We start from the raw sequence: 19,184 nt of genomic DNA, 5'->3' as shown, positions 1-19,184 counted from the left end.
TCACACAGAACAATGTGGGGCATAAACACTCAACTGTGGAGACTTCTGGATGGACATATGAAGCAGAATTGGCTTGTGTTCCAATCAAGCCAGTTATGAGGTACTCGTAGGATACACAAGTGGATGGAATTGGGTACCAACTTTTGGGTTTAATGTTTTCCTCCACGTGTGGTTCCTCATGCTCATTATTCCTTGTTTTCACATAGATCTGTGGGTGCTTCTGAATGACAAAATCTTGTTTTATAATCCCCCAAACTCCAATTCAGATAAAGAGAAGCTCACCTTGTCTGGTGGTATGCATGTGTGCTGAGGTTGTTGCATATGGAGGAGGCAAAGCAGAAGCCTGAGGTGCTACATTTTATACCTTTATTAAAAACAAACTCCAAGGCTAATTTGCAAGTTGCCAACACTCTTTATGAGAATCTCCCAAACTTTGCTAGATAACAAACCTCCTTCATCTCCCATGGTTTGATCCAACTGCAATGACCTCTTATTTTTGACTGAGTCAGACCAAAACTGTCTGAGCTTAAAAGCACTGGAAAGGCATTTGCTTAGAGGTAGGATTTGGCTACACAGAAAAGGTAACTAACTATATGGGAAATAAAAAGCGTTTATCATTTCAAAAAAGAAAATCCAAGTAATCCAGCATGAGATCCTAGCTCTCTGAAGATGGCTGGAATTCTGCCCATCTTTAATAGGCATTGCTTTCATTTCAAGTCTCTGCATAAACACGGAAGCTGAAGCTATGGATTGGGATTTCAACTACACACAGAGTAGCTCCTAATAGTGTGGAATTCTGCTTGTTCTCCTCGAGCACTTACATTTTTATGGAGACATGTTTTCTAATGTGGCTTCCCAATTATCAAGAGGTAGCAAAGACTAGAATTTAGTTTTTTTTAAAAAGTACTTTGTATACATGTCTCAGAGGAATGCTACTGACCTAAAGCAAATGGATTTACTATCTAGCTGAAACTGTTTCCATCCCTACTCCATGCCACCAGCTGAGAAAGGTCTGACTGATGTCATAAGAAAAGCTTGAGTCTCTTACAGATGCAATCCCTAATCCATTTAGGAGAAGCTGAAGTTCAGTCTCACAGTGTAACAGCTATTACTCTCAGGTAATAGGGGTTAATTAAATAGGCAGTACAGCCTTGCAAGCAGAGTACTAAATCTGCCAATTCACCTGAAAATCAGGTAAAGAAGTTGCTAAAATATCTTGGTCTGCCACTGGAGTGGCCTTTGAATGCAGACATGAACTGCAGCTGAGCTTGTGTGTCCACTGAAGAGCAGTCCCTAACCTGAATTCAGAGGAACACCAGTTGGATCTTCTCATTGAAACATCAACAGTTAAGATTTGTGTGCATGGTGTCCCACCTGGATTTATCCACATAGCAGGAGAAGGGCAACAAACTCTTCCCATACTTGACAGCACACCTCATCCTACAGCGTATGATTTAGGTCAGTCCCTGTGATCTTATCCATTTAATCCTTGATTTCTCTGCTATGTGGTAGAGGAGGCACAAAGGTTATCTGTGATGCAGTTTTCAGCTGAGACTGCCAAACTCCATAGACAAGAAACTGCTGTTAGGGCAAACCAGACAACACGCAGAATTAACAGGATTGGGACTCTGATCACTACTAAACAGGAGTAACAGGATTAAGAAGACTCTGATCACCACTAAACTGGACGGACTGGACAAAATTACCTAGAAGGAAAAAAAACCTTGTTTTTTCCTATTATCTCTCTCCAATCAGCCCTTCCTCTTAATTCTGCATACATTATCTTGTGTTAAATAAATACCTGCAAAGGGAGCAGACCTCTGATGAAAGGATAATAAATGAGTTCAATATATATTACCATTTCATGGGTTTCTGCTATGCACTGACATAAATTTAAAGCCAATTATGATCTGTTTAAATATTTAACACTGTAAAGCTAGCCAATTTTACATCTTGTCAAAAATAACTGAAATACCCACTTTGTCCCTTTAATAGACAGGCAGAGCATCCACGAGATGGAAAATATCACCGGGATTTCACTGTTTGCAACTGGATATTGAAAATACCCTCAATTCCTCAGAATTTAGCAAGATCAGCTCTGACGCAGAAAGCACAAATCCGAATGCAAAGTGAGACTGAGAACAGCCAGCAAACAATCTTAGACGGCTACTGCTGTCTCCCAAAACTAAACTGTATCAGCAAGTTTTTATTCGCATATCTGCAACACTAGAGGACCCCACATACGCACATTATGGACTGAAGATACAACTAATTTAAATTGAATCCTGAGGCTCTCCAAGGAAGCAACCTTTGTGTAACTGGTTCTTTAGAGACACTCCTTTGAAGTGATGAAATCCAGTGGCTGTGACTAAGCTTGTAAACATCGTGCACTCAGAGTTGCTATCAAATTCAAGGGGGGATGCCACCAGGCCAAAAGCTAGTTGCAGGAGATGGCCCTGAGCTGATAGTGCTAGGATAAAAATTTCAGAATCAATCCCCAAGACATCAGGGTGTGAACTTTCCTCTAAAGCATCCAAGTTACTGACCATTAGAGCAACAGCATTAGGTAAGCTGGAAATGCCATGAAGGTTTTTTCTTTCTGATATAGTAAAGAAAGGACTCGAAGACTGTCTTTCAGATGCAATCCCTATGGACAACTGAGCAAAACTTAACTCTTGGGACTGCTCCATCAATCTACCAGAGGTGGTGTGATACAGAAGTTCAGCAATTAGCTGTGTAAATAGGTTTCCTTTACTGTATCTGCATTACTGAGTCAACACTATCTTTCTGTTGAACTATTGCTGTCCGTGGCAGGGCAAGGCAAGGCACCATGTCATCCAAGTATTTTTAGGAAAGATTAATATCCTCACAAAAGATATACTACAAACTATGAAAAGCATCTCTCTGAGAAGGCATTTGTATTTCTTCCCCTAAGTCCCTGTTTGGATGTTTGGGGTAAGCCAGCAGACAACAGGAGAGAAAGCTTGGCCAAAATTATCACAAAGAATTTGAAGTATGACATTAAATATCCTGTTTGCTTTCCAGTCCTCTGGCTTCAGCAAGACATGAACAGGAGGCATACTACTGAGCTGTGGCAGGGATGTTACTCAGAGATCTCCTAAGGCCAGTAGTTTTGCTGGGCCTGGAACCATCTTTTCCAGTGATGCCTAAAGGGAAAGATCATGGGAGAGAAAGGGTTAGAGCTCTGGGTCCAGGAGCCTAGCTGCCCAAATGCCCCACTACAGAGTCAGTGCAAGGTTAAAAGGTGGCAAGGTTCCATTCCCAAACAACCAAAGGTCTTCACAACAACATTCCCATTGCTCTTGTACCAGCTCCGGGCTAAAGACTGATACAAATGCCTTCCCTGGCAGCAAGCCTCAGTGTGAGGCTATTGAGAGACCAGAAGTTATAGTCTGTGGGAAATTTTCTGCCTTCTGCTATGCAAGCACACATGACCAACCTCTGCTGTGAGCAGTTATATGTATTTTCAGCTGCCACCCTGGATCCTCATGAGACACAAAGTACCAGACATGCCTTACCCAATGTCATAAACAACAGGAAAGTAGATGCACAGACAGAAGGTCTGAAAATTGTCTCAAAGTGGGGAATGTTTCTGGCTACACAGGCTTGCTCTGAACTGCAGCTAACCCCTTGGTTTCAGGAAAGCTGAGGTGACCACTGGGGCAGCAGAGGGAACAAGGTGAGGCAAAGGAGTTTGCAGCTGCTCCATCTCTCAGTATACTGAGAAGAACCAGGGAAGGAAAGACAAAAAGGAGCAAGATCCCAAGGCTGCTTCTGGCTTTGGACTGGGTCTTGAAAAGTTTGCCATAAAGCAAACTTCCCCTCTCACGCCTATACTCCCTTAACCAAGCAAGGTTATTGAAACAAAGCAAGGCTGCTCCTGTGGCTTAGGAAGGCTTTGCAATCAGTTTCGTCAGTCATTCGGTAGTGGTACTCATGGAAGAGAAGACAAATGCTTCTTGGTCCAGACAAAGAGAAAACTTTCACAACTGACTTGTGATTGGCAGCATCTGTGGGTAGCAACACAGTAAAGCCTGAACCATTAACAACCCCCTGCATGCTCCTGGGTAGCCTAGAGGGACCCATAACCTGTGCCTTGGGAAAATCAGAGCTGGATCTCCAGCTACAAAGGCCATGGAAAAATATCTGCTAGCTTTAAAGCTGCTCTCTGCCCCATGGCAGGTTTGCAAGTCTTGCATATTTCTGGTTTGGCTCTTCCTATTTCTCGATTCTCCCTGTGACAGACTGACTGAAAAGCAGGGAGTCAGTCATTGTTTCTTTCAGCAATTCTTCCTTAACGTTGCAGACATGAAACCCAGGGCAGATCTCTTTCCCACTCAGAGCTGTACAGCTGTGCAACCTGCAGGATGAGCAACCACATGCATTCTCCCATGCCCTCCCTCTAGCACAGCAGCTCAAAAATCCTCACCTGAAAGGAAAAAGCAAACCAATGAACCCACAGTGACCAAAATCTCTGGCTGTGCCTATAGCGGAAGATTAATGTGTGATTGCAGACTCCTGCTAACAAGTCTCAGAGCAGTAGCCTCCTGCATGAGTAGCACAAAAGCTTGCAGGCATGTAATATCTATGTTAAACCTTTCAGACCCATAGAATAGGTTCATCCAGAAACTACTTGTCTGAAAGCTGTTAGAGCTGTATCTCACTTGCAAACAAGCCACAGGATCTATAGTTTCCAGTAAGTCAGAATACTAAGTCTCCTCTTTCCCTTTTTAGTCAGAAGTTTCTAAGACAGGATTGCCACTCCATCTCAAGCTCCTGAGCGAATAACAACTCTTAGGTAATTTTCCAGAGGACTGACAGGTTTCATACTGTCACATGCTTATCCCCACTGATTTTCAATGGGCTGTTTTTTTCTCATGGAAGCGCACACCTTCCCCAACAGTAAACCTCCCCTCTCCATCCCAGGCGCTAAGCGTGCAGAGCGGTTTGCTCTGAGTACCATGTGCTGCACTGCTGTCTCCCACTGACCGCAGCATCTGCTTATCCTGTCCCATCTGGTTCTACCTCATTGCGACAGGAGGGAAACATATTCCTCATGTCACTGCCCTCCGTCCCACTCAAACTGAAAGGAAGAAGAAAGTACCCACATAGGCTGTGGTTTTGGGCGATGCTTAAGAGTACTACAAAAAGGCAGCGACTGGGCCGGAGGTGAGCTCATCATCCGTGAGCCTGTGGCTCTGCTGATGTCATCACACAACTCGGTGGCAGGAAGTGATACGGGAGCAGGAGCCCGAGAGGAAACTGAATCGAGCAACTGAGGTTAACTACTCTGGCATTTTATCATGCGGCATTTCCAGGGACTTTCTAAGAACCCGAGGTTGGGTTTGGCTGCCCAGTGTCAGTTAGCTCGCTTCGCACGCCACACTCAACAGCGCTAACGGCAGCGGGATGAGGGAGCAGCTGTGCTGACCACATGGCAAAACAAGGCAACATCTGCCTCTCCTGTGCTGCCGGCCCCTTCCCCCTCCCACTCAAGGGAAAATGTTTAATGAATAGCTTCCTACAATGCTCACTGAAGGTAGGACTCAGCTGCACGCAAGTTTTCCTGGCATCTACCTCAGAAACAGCCCTGAATGGTAGAGGCTGGACTTGGATTTGCACTTTCCCAGGGTTGTAGTGAGGCTGAGGCTCTGGGTGGTGCATCTGTAAGTTCCTACAACAGCGATAACAGTTATCTGGCATCTCATCTCAGAGCAGCTTAGATAACTTTGCAGCCCTATATAGAAACTTGCCAGTGTCGTTGTTCTCTGTGTTGCTGATGCACTAGCTCCTCTGCTAGCCTGCCAGCCGCTAAGAGAGAGCACTGCCTTAGAGTACAAGCCAGGAAGGAGAGAGCAAGGCTATCATGGAGGCATTCTGGAGTTAATCCAGAATACCAGGATGTCCCAATCGTCAAGGGATCTTTGACTCATTTTTTTTTTCAAGTAAGGCAAGACATTCATGATAGACTATTTTCACTGTCTACATAACACAGCCAGACAATTTCACTGAGGCATACCTATAACAGTGACCAGAACCTCAGATACATGACTTCTTGGAAAGACAGAGAATACAGTCTCTTCCCATCCCTCCTTTCTGCCTCCACTTCTGCTGAAGTAGTCTCAAATGAATTAGATGGAAGGAATGTGCTACCCCTCCTGTTGTAACGTGCCTGGGAGCCTTCCAAATTCTCCTCTGTTTGTAGGATTTACCAGAACGATTGCAGCCAGTGCTAGAGCTTTGGGGGTACATGCACGGTTTGCACAGTTCAGTCTTGTGTAATTATGATTATTTAATTTCAAACCTTGGTTGGCTGGCGCCGAGTTCAAATTCAAGTCACTGCTTCCCTGGGGATTTTCTCCCTGAGACACTCCTTCTTGGACTGCTAGTTGAGGCTACAAAGAAAAACACCAAAACCAAATAAAACCCCCCACATAAAATTAGGTATCAAGAGACAAAACTGCAAATACACAAAGTAGATGGAAAGCAAAAAGCCTTTGATCAGTGTTGTTTAAATAAGACTGTGCAGCCCTGAAAGTTGCCACCACTTCCTATATCCAACCATACGCAAGAGCAAGTGCCAGTGCATGTAGTGTCCACATACATTCACAAGCATCTCTGAATGGTTGGCAGAATCCATAATAAGCCACCATATTACCAGTCTTACGAGACACATGGCCCCACACTTTGAAAAAAATCTCCCCATTATGCAGCTGTGGAGAAATTTTTTATCCTGGAGAACACTTTCTATATTTCAGGGTATTTTCCTCTCCTGAACAACTAAACATTTTGTCCATCAAAAATTAAAACCCAAACGGCTGTTCTTTTTCTTCTGCATTGGTTGTGCTCCCCCCAAACCCCTCAGCTGTTAAACAAATTTAATTTTGAACTGAAACATCAGAATGCTTCACTAACTGAAGTTAGAATGACACATTCTGAAACATTATAAAAAGAAAGAAAGAAAAAGGAGCCAGTTTTAACTTCCATAAATTGGCATGTAGCAAAGTTTGTTGGTTTGTGGTGGGTTTTTTTTTTGTTTGGGTTTGTTTTTGTTTTGTTTTGTTTTGTTTTACAAATTACTACGCAGCTCATTGTTTATAGTAACAAACACCCTAACTTACAGCTCTGGCACACAACTCAATTAATTTAATCACAAAACCCCAAGCCTAACCCTAGAACTGCAGCTATTACAATCTGTTGCAGAACAGGATGGCTGGAAGAGTCTTTTCCAACCTCATTTGCAGCCTGTTACAGATGAGAGATGGCTATAAATTATTTCTAGCATGCTATAGATGTTTATAGACTGGGCAAATCCCTGAGCACCCTGATCCAATTAGACCTGCTTTGAGCAGTCGTTTGAACTAAAGAATGTCTAGTGGGCCCTTGCAACCTAAGTTATTCTATGATTCTAAGAAAATAAAAAGAAGCACAGGTACACACAGAGCTGAGGGATATCAGACGTCCAGTGCCACTATTAGTAAATCCTGGGAGCTATCAGGATACTCCAAACTGTTGTCTTGCTTCTTCCATGTGGCATAAAGGCCTCAAGGAAGAATAAAGTGTCAATGAATTTATAAGGATGTGTTTTAATTAGATTATCATTACAAAAATATAAGAATTTCCATGGAAACTTTTTTTTTTTAAATTGCACTTCTACCAACAAAAAAAGGGGACACAGGACAGGAAAACCATCCTAGCTAGCCTGACTTACATGTTAGCTTTTGAACAACACACACATGGGTGTCTGTGCCCCACAAGATGTTGGGGAGCATGTTCTTAACACCTCCTGGCTGCCCCTATTTCCTTTTCCACTGCAGGAACCTGTGTCCGGGGGAGAAGGGGGGGGTTTCTCTCTGCAGCCGTGTCAGACACAAGAATAGCTACAAAGCAGGGCTGAAGCCATCTCCTCTATCACTATTACTGTCAGTTTAACCACAAAACAGCCCTACCAGCAGGTGTTTTATAAACTGTCCCTTGCTCTGAAACCCTCTCTCAGACTTGTCCTGAATAGGCTTCTCAGCTTTGTATAGTATGTACTCCACATTTTTTGGCTTTCCTGAACCCTACAACAACAGAGTTTCACAGCCAAGGCTTCTCTGCCCCAGTTCAGACTGCATCACGGCAACAGCAGAAGCTGGGACTGAATCTATTCCTCCCACAGAATTTCATTGCCTGCTCTTTCCCTTACCAGGCAGGAAGCAGAAAGGCACCATAGCAGTCCTGAGGGTTAAGCTTGCCTATTTCAGATTAGATGAAAAATGCATAAACTAGCACTAGAAATTGCCTGTCAGGTCCTCTGGAGTCCTTTGGCCTCTGCACTTGCACTTGCCCACTGTAGTTTATGGCTACACATAGAGGACACATCTGTTCATACCACTGTCCAAGACAAGGTAGTAGCTGAGGCCTCCTTCCCCCTCTTCTCGATCTCTGCCTCCCCTCATGCACATGGCCAGGTCAAATTGCACCTGCTGATGAATATCCCTCTTACCCCATCTCAAATTCAGTAATACCCAGACTGCTTCAAAGCTACCTGCAAAGCCCTGCTGCCTTTCACTGCTCCCAAGCAAGGGCTCTCACACTGCTCAGATCATATTGCCCTCACGCAAACCACCTGGATGCCAGTCCCTGACCCAGCTTTCACCTGGTGAGAGTATGCCAGGTGATGTTGCTCTGTTCTCTTCAGCGCTTCTTTTTTTGTACAAATACTCCTCTCCTAGCTATTGCTTTCTAGCTGGGTTGCAACTTCAGAGCAACTTCTAATAGTCAGCTTCTGAGCTCCCTGAAACTTCCATCTATTTGCCTCCAGGGTCTGTCTGAAATTCTGTTGCAAAGAAATTTGTAACTTAGCAGAGTTCAAACAGTCTCAACCACATCTGAAGAGTACACTGCCGGCACCCAGGCCCTCCATAAAAGAGTAAGAAACCCTCTCATCCAGGACAAACTCTCAGAGCAGGGAGAACCCTGCAATCACAATCCTTCACGGAACACCTATACTATCTCTCACTTTATTTTTATAAAGCTATCTTCAATCATGGGGATACATGGGGAGGCAGAGGTTGATTTTCTGACTGTACAGCTCTCTCCCTGTCCCCAGCCCTGGTTCAGGCTGATACTGTGTCTCACACTTAGCTGTATTACCCTGCCATTTTCAGTCCAGCTCAGCAACATTCAGCTCTGTTCTCTATCAGCAGATAACGATGCCTCCCTTCTCACAGTCCATTTTATCCTGGACACTGTGCTCCTCATCTGGTCCAGGGAGCAATCTATGTATCCCTGCTTATAGAGTCTCTGGGCAGGAAAATAACATCTTCCACACAGAATCTGAGCTCCTTCTGACCCACTCTGTCCTTGAAAAGGAATCAAGACCTAAGATTGGCTGTGCCTCCTTATCCCTTTCTGATATCTCTCCAATTCGTGTGGCTCTAGTATATTATCTCTCTGAGCTATACAAGTTCAAGTTATTTTGCTTGCTTGCTTTATGCATCGCTTGCATAAAAGAGCATCTTCTCTCCAATTTGCTGATGCTTTGTATTTTTTCCCCTTGTCTCATTTCTTCCTCTTTCTAAAAAACAAAGACAACCTCCAAAATAAAATATCTTTTTTATCTTTTTCTACTTTGCAGCCCTGAGATGCCTCTTTTACCTCCAAATGCACTTTGGGCTTTTCACAACAACCTGGCCATGGCACCCTACCACTTCTGAAAGGGAGAACACTGTCCTTTATTCATATCCTTCTAGGTCCTCCCGCTTCTCTTTGAGATTTGTCAGCCCCCAAACGACACCAGCAGAACTCAGTATGTTTTGGTCTCTAAGACACAGCCATTTCTGCCTCCAATGCTTTTCCATAGAGCTTGAGGATCCCAATCTGCAGAGTCGGTTGCTTTAAGCACTGATAACATACCAGATTTCCTTACACAGCGTATTTAAATAACATAATATAAATGGGCTTAGAAAAAGAAATGGGCTGTTAGCAAAAGCTATGTGCTGAACTAGACTGTGACCTTCTCACCTGGATCTCGGAGAAGAAACAGCAATTGGACAGATTTACAGAGTAGATCTCTTGTCTGGGAGATTCAGTTCTGCACTAGGTTTGCAGACAGTTTCCCTCCACCACTATCCAAGAAATACTTGTATGCCAAGGTCACCGTCATGTCAGAAAAGTCTTCTAACCTCTCCCACATCCTGGCACTTCACCCCTGGTGAAGATTTCCTTCCAAGCTTCCTGTCTAACCATCATGGACTGCTCTATCCCTCTGTTTCTGCTGAAGCAGACAGAGTCTCTTTCCATCTTAAGCACTCCTGTGGCACCGCAGCCATAGAACAAACCTATGGATTCCTGCAGCGAGTGCACAGCTTGGGTTTGGTCTAGAATTTTTTGTGGTAACAGGTACACACCAGATAATGGTTTGTGGTTGTTGTGGGGTTTTTTAATCACTCCTAATGATAGATAACATTAATTGTTCACAGGACTCAATATCCTTATTGTTTAAAAGCTTTCATCTATTTTTCATGCCTGGAATGTTCTATCTTCATCTACTGATTCTTACTAATCCTTTGTTTGCTGCATAAAAGAGCCTCCTGCTGGCAGGATTCAAAGTTTCGTCATTCACCAGATTTCTTTTTTTGCTTAATTTTAAGGTTCTTCTTTTGAGACAAACTGACACACTAAGCAATAACCTGTCTTTCAAGACTCCTGGGAAGACAACGCCTCCACCTGAGAAAGGATGGACTCTCTGGTCTGACATTCCAAGTCTGGGAAAGTACTAATATGTCTTGAATTAAGTACAGCAGCTCTCCTGGGCTCTCAGAATTCTTCAGGAGCTGAATCTTAGGGGTGACTGGAAGGCAGCCAGAGCTTCCCTAATACATTAGATTTCTAGGCCATCTAGGCTGAAAGAATGTCATTGCAGATAGAGAGCCTGAGAAGAACTAACACAACTGAAAATCCCCCAGGATCTGTGACTGGAGAAGAGGAAAAGGACTAGGCACTGTACTCACCCACTTGCGGGGCCTCCCTCTTGGCCTTTTCCCAGCAGAAGGTTCTACCTTCATTGAAAACAAAGGGAAAAAGTATTTTCAGCTCTCATATTTGCTGGGCACTGTGACTAATACACTGAGCCTGCACATTATGATCTCTGTATAAAGTTCTGGTGAGAGAAGTAGCAGAAAAGGTGAAAGCTGGGGATAGAAGACAGTTGAGGAGGAAATGCCTGCCAGACTATGCTGGTTGTGATTATCTGGCAATGGTGGAGGAGAAACGATACAAGGAAGCTGCTGAACAGGCAGTGGCAACACAGGAAGGCTGGGAGGTGAGTTAGGACTAAAACCACAATAACTGGTTTGTCCAACAGTGTCAATTAAAGCTGAGCTGAATTAGGGGCAATTTTTACTGTCTATTTTAAGGTAAGAGAAACTTTCCTGCTTGTCCCTCTAGCAATGCTTCAAGAAGGGACAGCCAGCTTCTCTCTCCCCCATAAAAGAATATAAGCCATTTACTCTTACCATTTGTCCAGATACAGTTGTCTCTTTCTTGCTTCCTTTTGGCCTTCCTCGTGGTTTCTTCACTGGCAATGGTCCCACAGCCTCCTCCTGGGATAAAAGGAGAAAATCCTTTAAGCAGGATGATCCCTGGAACAACTTATAGCTTCTCATTCTAATGTATCTTAGACTGTCTTACACCAATAATAGCACCCAGACCACTACATACCTGGTTGTCTCTGCTTTTTCCAGCTGTGAAGTGCATTAGAAGATGGCCAGCAATATCCCTACCCCCTTGTCTTTTGGGCTGAGGAAACGAATACAGAGTTCCCAGGACTCTGACCACAGCACCTGGAATGAGGAGAGAGAAGGCCTCGGCCTTCTCCGCTCTATCTAATTACTGGTACAGAAACAGAGGGTGGTGACACCTGAAAGTCTCCAGACTGAAACAGAGATCTGGCTAGCTCCTCTCATGCCATTTCCTGGCCTGAACAGTTACACATTAGAGTAACACATTAGAGGCACCTCTGAAGCCAGTGGCTGAGATGCCCCAGGGTGCACACACTGCTGCTTTCCTGTACAGCAATAATATTTACCACAGAACACCTCAGCTTCCCTTGCTCTTTGTTAGCGAGCCACTTCCCAGGCCTGCTTGCAAATCTTATCAGGCTAATGTCATAGCATCCTCAGGCAGCCTCTTAGGATGATGTGCCCTCACCTGTGGTTGCTTCTTTGGTCTTCCCCTCTTTCTCTTCAGGCCCTCGCTCAGTGTAGATGAGCTGGGGTTCACTGGCCTCTCGTTGCTCATGCTGGCACTTCCCACAGTTTCCAGATGATAATCCAACAGGTTATTTTTCCATGGACTGGGAAAGAAAACTTGTCTCCTCTTTCTTTTCCTATCTTGTTACAGATTCTCCTCTACCTGCAAGGTTGAAATGGTGAGAGAGAATCAGGCATGACAGCTTGCTATTGTTTTTATCAGCTGGAAGAGTCTGGGACACAGCAGACATTTAGAAGCATAACTGTGCTTTACGAACATTATTGAACTATTCTCTTATGTGGTCCATTCCTCAGCTTTCTGAGGCTTTTGGCCAAAGGAACTGATTGCTTCAGGTGCCAGAGCGTGTTGGTACTTGGATCTACCTTTCCCCCCTTGTTGGCCAGTTTCATCCAAACTGACAAAGACAATGCCTCCAGCTTTCAACCCCCCTCTTTCTAGGCTTCTTTTGCCTGAGGAGGAAGGGAGACAAAGCAGTGGTGGTGAGTTATAAATGCCCATTCAAGAGTAAAGCTTCATCTGGAGCTCCTATATCACCAGATACCACAGCTAATCCTGAGACACAGCAAAGAGAAGCATCCTGATAGAAGCCTGAGAGAGCAAGTATCAGGGTACAAACTCTTTAAGAGGTGAATTTAGCTGCCCCTCAAGAGCTGCCCCTCAAGAGTTTTTTCCTAATCACTGACTGAACAGGTACTGTCTGGAGAGATGGCCTCACCCCATTTCAGAGCGCTCAGCTTCTGGTCCTGCACGATGTTCACTGTTTCCTACAGGCCAAAAGAAGTCACCCAGATCTGGGTTTTGCCTGGATCCTGAGCACTGGTTTGTCTACTGCAAGTTTTGTATCAGCAGGCTTGCCAGTCAGCCTCCTCCCTGTCCTGAAGCTTTACTTAGTGCCTGCTGTGGTTGGAATGAGCCCTGATCTGACTTGTTTGCTCTAAGAAATAACCAAGATCAGGAGCTGTTGAGGGTACATAGGAAACCAATGACTTTCCTTGCTTCTGCTTGAGGTTTCTCCCCTGGCCTTGTCGGCCAGAGAAGGTGGCAGTTTGACTGTGAGCCTTTACACCCTCACATCCCAAAGCAGGAAGAGGAGGGAAGAGACCTTGACCAGAAGCTCAGCTGGCACCTGAATCCCAGGCACATTAAGAGAGGTGGGGGCCATTGGTCTTGCTTGCATGTGAGGTAAACCCTCGCCAAGGATCTGAGTTCAGCTCCCAATTTGCTGATCTGCTTGAAAAAGGCACTTGCAGCCTCCCCAGACTTTGGCCCTCTTTTCCTTCTTGCACAGGAGGGAGAGTTCAACAAGATGAGAGGGGCTGAGGGGACAGCCTGGCTGGACAGAGGCCAGCAGTGCTGGCTGAATCCCCTTTTGTCAGTAATTCTTACCACACAATAAATTGCTGAGAATAGTGTGGTTGGGAAAGCAACGTCATTGCTTGCTTAGGAAAGGAGGTGTATATAGCTGAACAATGCATTTCTACCTCCTGTGCAAAGCCACTGCCGCCTTCTCATCTAGATGTTGCAGGTGTAATCTGCCTTGCCTATAGGAGCTCTTCTACCTCCACCTGAGAAATGTTTTTTGCAGATTTGCTCTACCTGTTTTGTTTCTCCTTTCTCACTTGTTAAATGAAAGTAACAACAGCATGCTTAAACAGTTCTTTGTCCCATTGGCCTTGAGTGCTGCTGGGTCCCTAAGTCCTTCCAGCAGGCTCTACCTGTGCCAATAAAGGCAGTATTGCAAGTAAGAGCACAGCTGCGCCACATAGAAGAGTGTGACTGTTTTCTTCAAAATAATGCTGGAGGGCAGAGCTGGGTTCAGTTCCAGTTCATGCACGAGTAACCCTTCCTAGCGAACTCCCTGGATGTCCCTTTGTGCACAGTGTTGGGACCCAGCTCACAGGTGCTGCTGCACACTCGGCTTTTCTATCAAAACCTCTGATCAGAGGGTGATGGAAAAGACCATAGCTCAGGTCTCTAAGTTCAGGCTGCCTCTGGAGGAGAGACAGTTAGAAAAAAAAAAAGTTTCTTTGTACTTGCAAGCCACACACAGTTGCCACCAAGTCCCTGAGAGACAAGCATGAAACAGTCTCTTTCAGAGAAGAGCTGCGCTTTTAGAAACTGTTAACAGAGCTTTGTAGTTTGATCAGATGTTTAAGTTCCAAAGATGAGAAGGCCTTAACTGAAGGTGACAATAAATATTCTGCCCTCTGGTCCAGCTACTGTTTCCTGTGTCCACACCTACTGGTCAGAATTGGGGCTTGAACAGCCTTGTGCTAGTCCTAGCATTTGGGGCCGGCTGAGGCAGGAGAGAGTCACTGAGGTACACAACCCTGGACTGCCCGAGGAGCAGAGAAGCCTTAGTGACCCTTCCCAAAGGCAGGTCTAAGCCAGCCCTGGCTTGCGCTGCACACATCTGCTGCTGGATTAGCCCAGAGTGCTGCAAAGGTGGCTTGAAGCCTCCTGAGCCTGAACCCCTCCTCAGTCACCTGTGGAAAGGGAATAGACATTATCACAGGAATGGACAAGTGTGAAAGTGCTGTCCAAGCTGGGCCCCTGAGAAGAGATTAAGGCTGCTTTGACAACACACCTTCTACCTGTGGATCACAGTGATTTGAAAGCACTGGTTCAGTGCCTCTTGGAATTCAGGTCCTAATGCTAATATGTGGAAAAGAGTTACGGAGGAAATATAAACATGTCCTTGAAAAGTATCATATGTGCATGTTTTTCCCTGTTTTTCCATGGTAATGCCAAAGTGTAACAGGACGAATGACGGGGTACAGCAGGTATTGTCAAAGATAATAACAGATGTAGTTATATCTGAGGAGGCTGTGCTGATAGGAGGGCTGAGTTAAGAATTTATATTTTATTTTTCAGTCTTGGATTGCACTATCTGCTTGGTCACCTCAGGCTGGACACACAGAATCTGAAAATGTCACTGGTAGATGCAGCAAGAAAACTTCCAGCCTTCACTCTATATTCTAACAAAATGTACATAGTCATGACAGACACTGAAGCCATTGCTCTTATTGACACAACCTCTCTCATGAGTTCACTGTAACTGAAACCAAATTTTGCATGTCATTATTCAATTGGGAGGAACCACAGTGTACAGAATTCATTTTTCCCCAGATGCAAAGAAAGTCAGTTCTTGCATAACGGTTGTTTTCTAAATCTTGCCAGACTGATACACTCTACAATGTCTTTCCATAGGCAGGACTGCAGACAAATGTACAGAGACTGCCAGGAGATAGCAGCGTCTTGTACATCTCTCTTCCACCTTCCCATCACCCATCAAAGGCACATGCTTCTTGAAGCCTGGTGTGAAAAGAAACAAACACGAGCAAAGCTATACAAGCATCAGTCCTTAGGGTTTTTGTAAGCTTTACATGACTCAATGTAAGATGCATACAAAGCAAAAAAGCACCCACTGCAATTCTACCTCAAATTTCTCAACAATAGCTTTCCATTGATATATATAAAAACCCAAACCAATAGTGACTCCCATTGTATAGCAAAAAACAAGCATGCTTTCCAGGGTCAATGCAGTCCCTGCTGGGAGTGGAACCAGCAGGGCTGAATTCCGGTCCTATACACTGTCCACAAGGGCACAAGATCTAAAAAACTATCCAAATGCTTGTGGGTCTTGGATCACCTTTATGTCAGTCATCTACACAGCTTTGCAAATGATGCAGATATGTGAATACATATTTTTGGCAGTATTCAGACCTCTATGTTGCAGACACATCACCTAACACAAAGCACCTTGTGTCCTCAAAGCATTCCCAGACACCTGGCAGAAGACAGGGGAATCTCAGTGTCTAATGTTTTGCACCTGATTTAGGTGCTAAGTTGTACAAAGCCAGTTTTTCTACCATAGCAAATTCTCAGGAAAGAAAAGCTCCTCCCGGAGGCAATGTAGTTTAACACAGGGTATTGAGTAGTGTTCTTGAGGGACTTTTCCCTTTCCACAGACTACAGAGGAAGCCTTGGGGATGAGCCTGCTGACTTGGGCAGGTAAATTAAATGGCAGAACCCCTTCCTCTTTGTTTCCTCAGGGAGGTAAAATTTTAGGCTATGTTCTTGGGAGAAATACAATATGACACAGGGATGCTTGAGACATCATACTAAAACCCCCAAACTGTGTGCATGATTCACAGCAAATGCTGCCAGAAAATGATTGTCTAGCTGCAGTGCCCACATACAAAATCAAAGCTCACAAAGCCTTTTTCAAAGCATAATAGGAGTGTGATTATAAGAGACCCTTCATTATAGCCTTAACTCTGCCGCTGTCTCTATAATAATAGGAAAAAATATCCACAAAGCACAACTCCCACTTAGTAGCACAGCACCATTGTTCTGCTGTCACGTGTGACAAAGTAAACCCAGGGTAGCTTCACTGATGTGAACATGGTCACTCTTCAGTCCCTCTAGTAAAAGAGGGAGGGAAAAATTTGGCCCAAGCCCTGCATCAAGCGGAGGAGGTTAAAAGACTCTGTTAGTCAAGACATCTAAAGAAGGGGACTAAGAACACCCGGCAGAGAGAAACCTTTCATTCCAATAACTGTAGCAATAACGATCTGTACTCGCATTACGAGAAATTACTTTCACCTTCCGAGAAATCAAATGTTCAGGTCTTTTCAGATCTCGCAGCAGATCAAGAAATACCACAGCTTGTTGCGGTTCCCCATGGACTGTTCTACCAGAAAAGCAGGATAGTCAAGCGCTGGAATATCTCCACTGGGGAAGAGCAGTGGTAGTAACACTCTGGCAAATGCACCTTTTCTGCCAGATTTTTCTGTGAAATGAGGAACTTATGGGCTACTAAATCAAGCTTATGGCAACAGCAGGTAACTGCCACAGTCTCATAAATCACATCTCAAAAACATAAATAACCTCTCTAGGTGATTTCCGTAACTACCTTGAATGGCTAAATCTAAGCCGTCTTTGGTCTCATGCTTAAAAGTCTCCTAGTACCTTGCCTGTTGGTTTTTTTTTAATGAGCAATTTATTGCCATTTGTTCTTGCATCACCAGAATCCTTCAGCAGCAACTTTCCTCTCTCCTCCATTTTAAACCCCCTCTACCAGATATACACATTAATCTGATCTCCTCCATCTTGCCCAGCTGAACAAGCCAGTGTGTTCCAGTTACTTGGGATATGATCATATCTCCTAGTCATTTTGGTTGTCACTTCCACCCTTTCCAATCTGAGCTCAACACTTCTGAATATAAGGATTCTTACTCTCAAAACTATTTTCTGTGAGGATAGCTTGACTAACCTAATCTCTCATCTGAGAATCATGCGGTAAGCAACAGCTCAGCAGGAAAAATTCAGTTCACATGTAACATTAACAGCATGAGCTTCCAAACTGATTCAGCCAGCAGGCTATTCCACCAACTCCAGCATATCTTGACAAAAAATAAAGAAACCATATGGGCAACTGTGCTTCACATCAGTGCTAGAGACCAACTCAAGGCCTGAACAGGAATTTCTGTAGCTCTGTGTATAGAGTTACATTTCTGATTGCGTTACAGATTTCTCTGTGTAACCCTAATGAAAGTGCCTTCATGTGTTTCTGTTCCCCATCCACAAAATGGTGCGTAGTTCTCTGACTGCTGAGCTATGCTGGTGATGGGGCTGAGGGGGAAGAAGCTGAGCAAGGCAGAAAGAGCCCACCCTGTCTGAGCCTGTTCTTCTGGGACACCCAACAAGGTAGGCAGGTGCTACCAGCTGGGATAGGAGCTTATGGGCTAAAGACCTATCTACTAGGCAACAGACAGTGCCTGTGGAATGAGTCAGGCCATGTGTGGAGTCCTAGCTGCACTGAGGTCCTATTCATTTCTGCACACGCAGGACTTTCCCTGAAGGTTGCCACAGTGAGGGGCTCAACCTCAATCCTACCTCAGCGACATCAGCTTCCAAGCCCTGCCAAGGCCCCGGGCTTCTTATGGTCAGTGCAGGCAAAGCAAGGAGGCAGTTAACCATCCCAGGGAAGACACGGAAAAGCACTGCTGAATACCAAGACTAGAGAGAAAGACAGATCTGGAATCTTTTCCTGACTCTGATCTTGGGCAAATCATGTAATCTTTTTGTGCTTCATACCTTCTGTCTATAAGATGATGGAATAACACTAGAAGTATTAACACTTGCCCTCAACCTGGGGTGGAGGGACTGAGGATTAAGCCATTCCTATTTGTAGAGTACCACAAAGAACCCCCAACAGAAGAGAACAGAGCAAGGCATTATTAGTAGACTTCACTAGCAGCCTCCCCCACGTCGTTGTGTTCAGGAATGCAAAGGAGAGGCTGTCGCAACTGAAGAAATACAACCCAGGATTAGCCACATCCTGCTGAGCAGCAAAATGCACCCTCACGCTCTTCCCCCAGGAAGCTGAAAGGCTTGTGGGACCAATCTGGTCCAAAGCTGGAGTCCCCTGCCCTGGGAACCTGGCACAGAGCAGCACTGGAGTGCAAGTTAGGGTTCCCCAGAGCTGCAGCGCATCACTGAACTGCACAGCACTGCTCACTGACTCCCAGACCAGAGCAGGTAGGGGACACAGGGCCCAGCTCACTGTCTCTATCCAAGCAAACTCACATACCAAACTCAGGACCCCAAGTCTTGAGGCCACTGCCTGAGGTCTTAGACACCTTTCCAGCACTTCTCCTAAAAGTATCAAGCCAAATCAGTGACACTTAACACCTCTGTGCAGACTGTAGGGTCCCTAGCATTACACATTAAGAGCCAGTTAAAATTCTCCCTTAGGGAATTTGCCCAAAGACACAAATGTTTTGCTAAAGGACTCTTTCTTCTCTTAAAGTCTCTGTCCAGACACTTTCACCAAAAAGCAAACTCCTCAAGCACTGCTGAGTTAAATCAGGGGAGAAAAAACAACAGTATACAGGCAA

This window comes from Strix aluco, chromosome 11, assembly GCF_031877795.1.
Source record: "Strix aluco isolate bStrAlu1 chromosome 11, bStrAlu1.hap1, whole genome shotgun sequence".
Taxonomy (NCBI): Eukaryota; Metazoa; Chordata; class Aves; order Strigiformes; family Strigidae; genus Strix; species Strix aluco.
This window is presented reverse-complemented; position numbering follows the sequence as displayed.